At 45.9% G+C, this 9,135-nt stretch overlaps 1 long non-coding RNA gene across 1 annotated transcript; it reads left to right on the top strand.

Moving 5' to 3' along the window:
* The first annotated feature begins 611 nt into the window (after window positions 1-611).
* LOC125556617 lies at window positions 612-1,806 on the top strand. Its single transcript, XR_007305151.1, has 2 exons — window positions 612-1,197; window positions 1,577-1,806. It is a non-coding gene; the product is annotated as an uncharacterized LOC125556617 (long non-coding RNA).
* The last annotated feature ends 7,329 nt before the right edge of the window (window positions 1,807-9,135 follow it).

Genomic DNA, 9,135 nt, shown 5'->3' on the forward strand with positions numbered 1-9,135 from the left:
CATCAACCAGTGCACCTGCACAACCTAGCTATTTTGAGGAACACGTGGATGTTAAGAATATGAAATAGTTTTTAAAACTTTGTAAACTTTTTCAAGAAAATTGAATATCAGGAGATAAGCTCAACATAGGAAACTTGTTACTTGAGCTGAATGTGGCAAATCTTCAGTTCTGCACTATAAGTTACTTGTTTTGTCAAGTGTGCATAAGAGATTATCAGAGAAAGTGCATGAAAAAAAGATAAAGTGAAAGTTAAATAAATCCGAAGGCTATGTATGTTACTTCTCATAGCTTCCATGGCCAGCCCAGAAATATAGAGATATGAAATCCCGTCTACAAGCTCCGTAGCGGGTATTTGTATACGTGCATGTACATAGTAGAACTCAATTATATTTAACACGCCACGGCCACCCCAGACTATATTGATGCATGCATGCATCTATAATACCTAAATAGTTTATCCCCACTAAACTAATTCTCTTGACATGCAAGCTATCCAACTCACCAATCCGGCCACATAAGCAACTTTTAACATGCATAATGCCCTCAGCCATTCATGTCATCATTTGTTTTTGATGTTTTTTTTTCTGAAAAGAAATGGAGCTCCGGGTGGAGCACTACGGCCCTGCCATCTCTCTGGGTAATAACTCCAGCGCCAGTTGATTTTCCATCACTAAATCTCCTACGTCACTTCCACTTCGTCTTGTCCACCGAATAGATGCAAGGATGGAGTTGCTCTCCCTTTTGCAATTAATTTTTCACTATTTTTTCTGTGCTCAGTGTCGTCTGTTCCCCTCCCCTCCCATCCAGTGCAAGATGTCGTGCCTCTATTTAATCTTCTCCCCTCCCCGTCATCTCCTCTGCCCCCTTTCTTCTCTTCCTTGATCCTCTCCACATGCTATTTGTGCTTCCGTCCGTCTGCGTGTCGTGCAGATAGACATCACATCCCTCCCCTCCCATGTACAGCATCCACATCTCGACAGAGCCAACTCTCCTCCCGGGCCCGTCCTTCCTCAATACCATGACACTGCTGTCTATCTGCACGACTTCATCGAGGTTAGGTATCCTCACGGGCATGTTCCTGAGTTGTGGAGTGATACTGGCCGGGAGGTATCCCAAATCAACAGCAACTGATGATTAATTACTCAAAAGAGAGTCGATAAAATTTGAGCCATCATTCTGCTTCACGATGATTCATGGTAAGCCTGTAGGTTGCCATAGCCTTTGCACATGCTTTTCTCGGTTCAGATATGTTTGCTCAGTTCATTTTCTACCTTCAGTCATATATATAGGCAAGCTATTATGTAAACTAAATTACACTACATACACTTTTGTCTGTGAACATGAATTAGATTTCCATGGACATTGCAGTTGAATTCGGCAGCTAATATTTCTATCTTCATCTCATTTGCTGTCATAATTAGTTGATATTTCGCCTTCAAATGTACTGGTTCTTAGTGTATAGTTGATGTATTGGATTTATTGCTAATAGATGGAAGTTATTTGTCTTGCCTTTACCGTAATATAATTCTGGCATGGAAAGCAGTCCTCGGTGAGCTCTCAAAATCTTTCCTGTAGGCCGATGATGAATGGCGTCACTACAGATTGGGGGATTCACACGTGGATATCATTGAAGCTAATAGATTGATATTGATTTATTTCTGATGGCGTCTTAGTCACTTTATGCAAATATTTTTAGGTTGGTGTGTGGTGAGAGTATCACTACTACATTAATTTTTCTATAATGTCACATCATGTTGTAAGCTGAAAGTGCATATAATTTATCACTTCGTGTTCTGTTTGTTTTCCGACTTGCACACTATGCTTCTCATTTCAGTATATTTTGAACAAGGTAAACTAATAAACATATTCGATAGTCGAGGAGTTATACTAAGACTTTATTTTTATTTTTTGATTGCTCAAGCGAATGAACTATTCAAATGTGACACAGTAATCTCATTCAACATTGATGCAATCTCGAAGAACTTATCAAAACATTCCACAGCAACGCGTGGGGTATCTTCTAGTTAGTCAAGTATTTGGGTCTTTGGAGAAGTATAATACCGCCGGCCAGGGCGCCGGTATACGGGTATTTGGAACTGAGGCGCGGACGTTTAGATATATTTACGAATCGACGAGACGTTAATGGAAACTGCTCCGGACCTCTACATCTGCAAGGTTAGCTAGCTACATGATCTAGCTACATGATCAAATACGTAGACTGATGCATGTATGTAATCAGCTAGTATACGTGTGTGCGAGCATGCATGCATGCATGGTACGTGAAGCAACCGACGAGTGCATGCATGTAGGAATAACTCTAAATGTACGTGTAACTTGCACTAAAAAAAATTCTAACTGGACTTAGCTTTCTCAAAGCGACAAGCACAAAAACACGTCAAACAACATAGACTAGAGGGACGGCTAGATCGGGATCGGGATATTTTCTTTTGTTCGATGTGGGCTAGCGACTAGCATAGGGGTATTTTGGTCCATCCAATTTTTGTTTGACGGAATAGTCTAACGAAACCGACGGCAATGTCACGCAAGAAAAGAAATTTAGACTACATGTTAAATAGGGAAGAAAAGTTTCTTCAGGGTCAAATAAGGAACCACATTTTAAGGTAGTGTCAAATAAGGAATTTTCTTGAAAAAAACCCGGTGTTGGTGGGATGAAATTTAACCACGAACACTACCAACTAAGACATTAAGAGTAAAAATCAGCACGTAGGCATGTTTGGATTATCCAACATTTACTGTATATATGGGCTAATTGCTAAAGGGATGTCAATGACCGGGCACATTCGCGGACGTATATGGACTTGAATTAGGTCATTGTGGTTGGAGATACTCTAAGAAGCACATCGCTGCTCGTCCGCCCCACCGGTGAAAATACTGCCACAGAAAAAAAATTCAGCTGCATACAAACCACTCAGGCTCTTTTGGCGTAAAATATTCAGCTGCATGCACACCACTTAGGCTCTGAATAAAGTATATTTTATCCTAGAAAATGTCTTTGTAATTTTGAAGGCAAATTTAGATAGTACACTTGAAAATAAAACACTAAGCGCTGAATTCAAACATTTTCTCAGTGTGTCCATTCACCTCAAGAAACATAGTAAAGTTCAAACGTAGTGGTCAAATTTGGGTCTGATCACTGGTAGAAAAAGGGCCTATAGTCCCGGTTTGTAAGGGCCTTTAGTCCCGGTTCCGGAACCGGGACTAAAGTGTCGGTACTAATACCTCCCCTCTTTAGTCCCGGTTCAATCCAGAACCGGGACTAAAGGCCCTCTACATGGGCAGTGCGCAGAGCCCAGTCAGGAGACCCTTTGGTCCCGGTTGGTGGCACCAACCGGGACCAATAGGCATCCACGCGTCAGCATTTCTGTGGCTGGGGTTTTTGTTTTTTTAAGGGGGGGGGGTTGGAGATTTTGAGGGGTTAATTTAGGTGTTTCATATATTGTGTTAGCTAGCTATAATTAATAGAGAGAAGTGTCCTCTCTTATGTCCGTGCTTGGTCGACGCTACGTACTATACATACGTATATAGAGAGGACTAGACACGCTAGCTAGCTAGTAAGCAAACGAAGGAAACAGAAGATCGTCATGAACATATATGCATATATACAGAGAGCAGTGATATCGACCACCTCTCCTTCTCCGAGAGATTGGTCGAACAACAAGTTCTCGTATATCTATCTGACACTACCGGCTACATATATACAATAATTATCTCTTACAAATATAATCATACGGACTCAGGGTCCACATAGAATTCTCCGTCTTCAGGGATCACGTGGTCAAGAAAGAATGCCGCCAATTCCTCTTGAATTGCTCGCATGCGAGCTGGTGCTAGGAGTTCATCCCGCTTCCGAAACATCTAATTTGAAGAAGGGGGTCAATACATATATATATGAATGAATGAAACTCAACACAAATGATGGTAATAAAATAAAATTGTGAATGTTGTTATTTAACGTACTTCATATTGTTCGTTAGAGTACCCGCCCCGCTCACAGGTCGTGTGGCGGATGGACTCGCAGATGTAGTATCCACAGAAATCATTCCCTTGTTCCTGCCACAACCACTTTACAAGAAATAGAGGTCAATCAAACTGATAAGCAAGAATGCTAAATGGTATTGATGAAACTAGCGCTTGAATCACTAGGAGATGCGCGGAACATGCTACTATAGTACTTACTTTCGGGTGTCTAAATTCCAGCTCCTTCGGCAGTCCCGGAACTGTTTTGGTGAATTTTCTCCAAACCCTGCCGGACAAAGAAAACAATTACTTGATATCAGGAAATGAACAAAGTTGCTGATATGGTGGATAATGATCGATTTAACTTACTTCTTGAGGATTTCAGTCATGTCCGCATACTCCTTGGGATCTTTTCGTTTAGAGTCCAAGACGGTTACTACTCCCTGCTCAAGCTTAATCTCTAGGAGAATATAGTGTAACTGCACACGCATGCATAACTCATCAATTACATTACTATAACCTTGACTAATATATAAGGGAAACCGAATACGCACAAGACAGTAACACTCACCTGAAGTTGTAAGGAAAGAGTATTATATCTTTGTTTTGATTTATTACGAACGATCGTTTAGCAAGTTGGCCTCGGTAGCTGCGGCATGAAGTTTAACCTCAGTTGCATCTATGAGATATGTGTTAATGAACCCAATATCACCGACTTGTCTTTTCTTCAATTCGGCACGATCTTCAATCTGCATAATATAGTGAGGATGATTATAAATACATGCAATGAAAGAGCTAAGCTATATAGAGAAACTTAATGACAGAAGTAGTACTACTTACAGACAGTAGCAGGCGACCGTTGTTTTATCGAGGGCCAATTGATTGAAAAACTGATAGAACTCCTCAAATGGAACAGGCAACAGATCAATTCCAACGAGGTCATGCTCCGGTTTAACTCTCGCATACAAAGTACTCCTCCCCCCAGAGTCTCTGCAGATTTTCAAGTACCAATCATGCAATCTTCGCATCATCGTTGATAGAGATCTTTCATCTTTGACGAGAGGCTTCCCGTACTCGTATCTTTGTATCTGCACCTCCATGGGTTCATAATGTACTTCGTCGGGAAGGTAATCTGCAAGATTGCTATAATCGGGCACCATCCTTGGATCATTATCGACGTTGTGGCTAGGCACCTTGAGCGGGGGGCACGATTGCTTCGCTTGTTCGCCGAGCTGGGCAATTTGTTTCCCAGCTCATTGTTCTTTCAGCCTTTGATCACTGACAATACTTCCCGACCGCTCCGCTTCGGCAAATTCCTTTCCAATAATGCGGTCATAATTTCCTTTCGGCGGATCAGACTTCGGTGGTTTTGTCAGGTCAGCCAGAGTGCGCTTCACTTTCACCCGATCTACCTTCTCCTCCGGAGGTGGATGTTTCTTTGCTTTCACCCCTTCAAAGAAGTTCCTCACTTCTTCTCGCGCGATCTCGGCGTTCTCCTCCAGGGTCCTCTCATATGGTAACTTATCTGGAGTCTTCAGAGAAGGACCGAATCTGTATGTCCTCCCGCCTCTGGTTGTACTGCTAGACGCCGACCGAGCAGACGGAGCGGTTGTCTTCTTTACTTGCTTAAGCGGCGGAGGAGAAGGACTACGACGCGCCGGAGCAGCTAGAGCGGCGGCAGGTCTCTTCCGCCCTTGCTGACGAGGCGGAGAAGGAGGAGGCTGGCTGCTCGGGCGCGTCGGCGCAGGCGGAGAAGGAGGCGGAGTGCCGCCACGCGCCGGAGAAGGAGCCGGCCGAGGGCCCTGATCGTCACTCGCCGGAGGAGGAGGCGGTGGAGGCGGAGTGCCCTGACTCGCCGGAGGAGGAGAGGCGGTGGCGTCCAGTTCGGAAGGTTGATGAGCTCCTTCCGCCATAGGCATGGAGTCTTCAGAGCAGACCCCAGCCGAGTCTCCCCTTCACCGGTAGGGTGGTCAAGCTGGAGGTCCTCAAATCCCTCCGTTATCTCATCCACCATCACCCTAGCATATCCTTCTGGAATCGGCCGGCAGTGAAAAGTTGCGCCGGGTTCAGTAGGATAAACAGAGCCAACAGCCGCCTTGACCTTCAAATTCATCCATTGTGTCATAAGGTGGCAGTTTTGAGACTCCGTTATAGCATCCACGGGATAGCTGGCAGGAGCCGTCAAGGCATGCTCCAGCTGAAGCAGCTCGGTGGAAGCCACGCTGCTTCTGCGCTGAGATGGCGGGGTAGCTTCGGGGGAGGCTTCGGCAGTACGTTTGCTGCGATTTGCTTCTCGTTCCTCTATCGCGTCTACGCTTGCTTGCAGCGCCTGTATTTGGGTCTGCTGCACTTTTTTCCTCCTCTCACAGGATTTGTAACCGCCTGCGTCCGGAAACCCAACCTTCCATGGAATGGAGCCTGGCGTGCCTCGTGTCCGTCCAGGGTGCTCAGGTGTATCTTTTGTCTTCCCATACACGCCCAAGAAGCCTAGCAGGTTCACGCAAAGGTTCTTCGTCACGTGCATCACGTTGATTGAGGAGCGGACCTCTAGGTCTTTCCAGTAGGGTAGGTCCCAAAATATAGATTTCTTCTTCCACATGGGTGCGTGTCCCTCAGCGTCATTCGGAACAGCTAGTCCACCGGGACCCTTTCCAAAGATTACGTAGTGTAAATCATTGACCATAGCAAGCACGTGATCACCGGTGCGCATGGCGGGCTTCTTCCGGTGATCTGCCTCGCCTTTGAAATGCTTGCCTTTCTTTCGACATTGATGGTTGGTCGGAAGAAATCGACGATGGCCCAGGTACACATTCTTCCTGCATTTGTCCAGGTATATACTTTCAGTGTCATCTAAACAGTGCGTGCATGCATGGTATCCTTTGTTTGTCTGTCCTGAAAGGTTACTGAGAGCGGGCCAATCGTTGATGGTCACGAACAGCAACGCCTTAAGGTTAAATTCCTCCTGTCTGTGCTCATCCCCCGCACGTACACCTTTTCCATTCCACAGCTGTAAAAGTTCTTCAACTAATGGCCTTAGGTACACATCAATTTCGTTGCCGGGTTGCTTAGGGCCTTGGATGAGAACTGGCATCATAATGAACTTCCGCTTCATGCACATCCAAGGAGGAAGGTTATACATACATAGAGTCACGGGCCAGGTGTTGTGATTGCTGCTCTGCTCCCCGAAAGGATTAATGCCATCCGCGCTTAAAGCAAACCATACATTCCTTGGGTCCTTTGCAAACTCACCCCAGTACTTTCTCTCGATTTTTCTCCACTGCGACCCGTCAGCAGGTGCTCTCAACTTCCCATCTTTCTTTCGATTCTCACTGTGCCATCGCATCAACTTGGCATGCTCTTCGTTTCTGAACAAACGTTTCAACCGTGGTATTATAGGAGCATACCACATCACCTTCGTAGGAACCCTCTTCCTGAGGGGCTCGCCGTCAACATCACCAGGGTCATCTCGTCTGATATTATACCGCAACGCACCGCATACCGGGCATGCGTTCAGATCCTTGTATGCACCGCGGTAGAGGATGCAGTCATTAGGGCATGCATGTATCTTCTCCACCTCCAATCCTAGAGGGCATACGACCTTCTTTGCTGCGTATGTACTGTCGGGCAATTCGTTATCCTTTGGAAGCTCCTTCTTCAATATTTTCAGTAGCTTCTCAAATCCTTTGTCAGCCACAGCATTCTCTGCCTTCCACTGCAGCAATTCCAGTACGGTACCGAGCTTTGTGTTGCCATCTTCGTAATTGGGGTATAACCCTTTTTTGTGATCCTCTAACATGCGATCGAACTTCAGCTTCTCCTTTTGACTAATGCATTGCGTCCTTGCATCGACAATGACCCGGCGTAGATCATCATCATCGGGCACATCGTCTGGTTCCTCTTGATCTTCAGCAGCTTCACCCGTGGCAGCATCATTGGGCACATCGTCTGGTTCCTCTTGATCTTCACCAGCTCCCCCCGTTGCAGTATTACCGTATTCAGGGGGCACATAGTTGTCATCGTACTCTTCTTCTTCGCCGTCTTCCATCATAACCCCTATTTCTCCGTGCCTCGTCCAAACATTATAGTGTGGCATGAAACCCTTGTAAAGCAGGTGGGAGTGAAGGATTTTCCGGTTAGAGTAAGACCTCGTATTCCCACATTCAGTGCATGGACAACACATAAAACCATTCTGCTTGTTTGCCTCAGCCGCATCGAGAAACTCATGCACGCCCTTAATGTACTCGCGGGTGTGTCTGTAACCGTACATCCATTGCCGGTTCATCTGCGTGCATTATATAAAATTAAGTGTCCAAATTAATAGAAGTGTACAAATCTCGAGGAAAATGGAGCTTGGAGGTCGAGCTTCGAGAGGAGAAAGCTTAAGTAGTGTGGCTCGGGCATTCCATCGAACACCTCATGTGCATAGGAGGTGAGCTAGAGCACCACAAAGCCCTCTCACCCTCGGCCAGAAAAAACAGAGCACTGTGCTCTGCTCTTGTGCGAGGGGGTATATATAGGCACCTCATTGGTCCCGGTTGGTGGCATGAACCGGGACTAAAGGGGAGCCTTTGGTCCCGGTTCAAGCCACCAACCGGGACCAATGGTGGTGGGCCAGGAGCGAGGCCCATTGGTCTCGGTTCGTCCCACCAACCGGGACCAAAAGGTCCAAACGAACCGGGACCAATGGCCCACGTGGCCCGGCCGGCCCCCTGGGCTCACGAACCGGGACCAATGCCCACATTGGTCCCGGTTCTACACTGAACCGGGACTAATGGGCTGAGCCGGCCTGGACCATAGCCCTGTTTTCTACTAGTGGATTTGCATCAAAACTTCAGTAACTTCACTTGACTATCACTGACAGTAGTGCCCGAGGTTCCACAATGACTCCATTTCGCCATTGGTACTCCCAATGCAAAGCTCTAACTTTTCTTGCCGGTAAAATTGAAAGGGTAAAGAGATACGACAAAGATGATTCACCATCCTTAGTTGCTGTTCCTAACAAAACGTTCAGGACGAGACGAGAAAAAAGATCTCTTTATTTGCTCCAGATCATCGAGGCTCTCATCTTTGGTACGCTGCTTCTTCACCCCCATAAAGAATTGTGCTATCAAAATATTATTTCTTCCTTCTTTATGATCGTGTGCACACATATCCGA

This window comes from Triticum urartu, chromosome 5 (genome assembly GCF_003073215.2).
Source record: "Triticum urartu cultivar G1812 chromosome 5, Tu2.1, whole genome shotgun sequence".
Classification (NCBI taxonomy): Eukaryota; Viridiplantae; Streptophyta; class Magnoliopsida; order Poales; family Poaceae; genus Triticum; species Triticum urartu.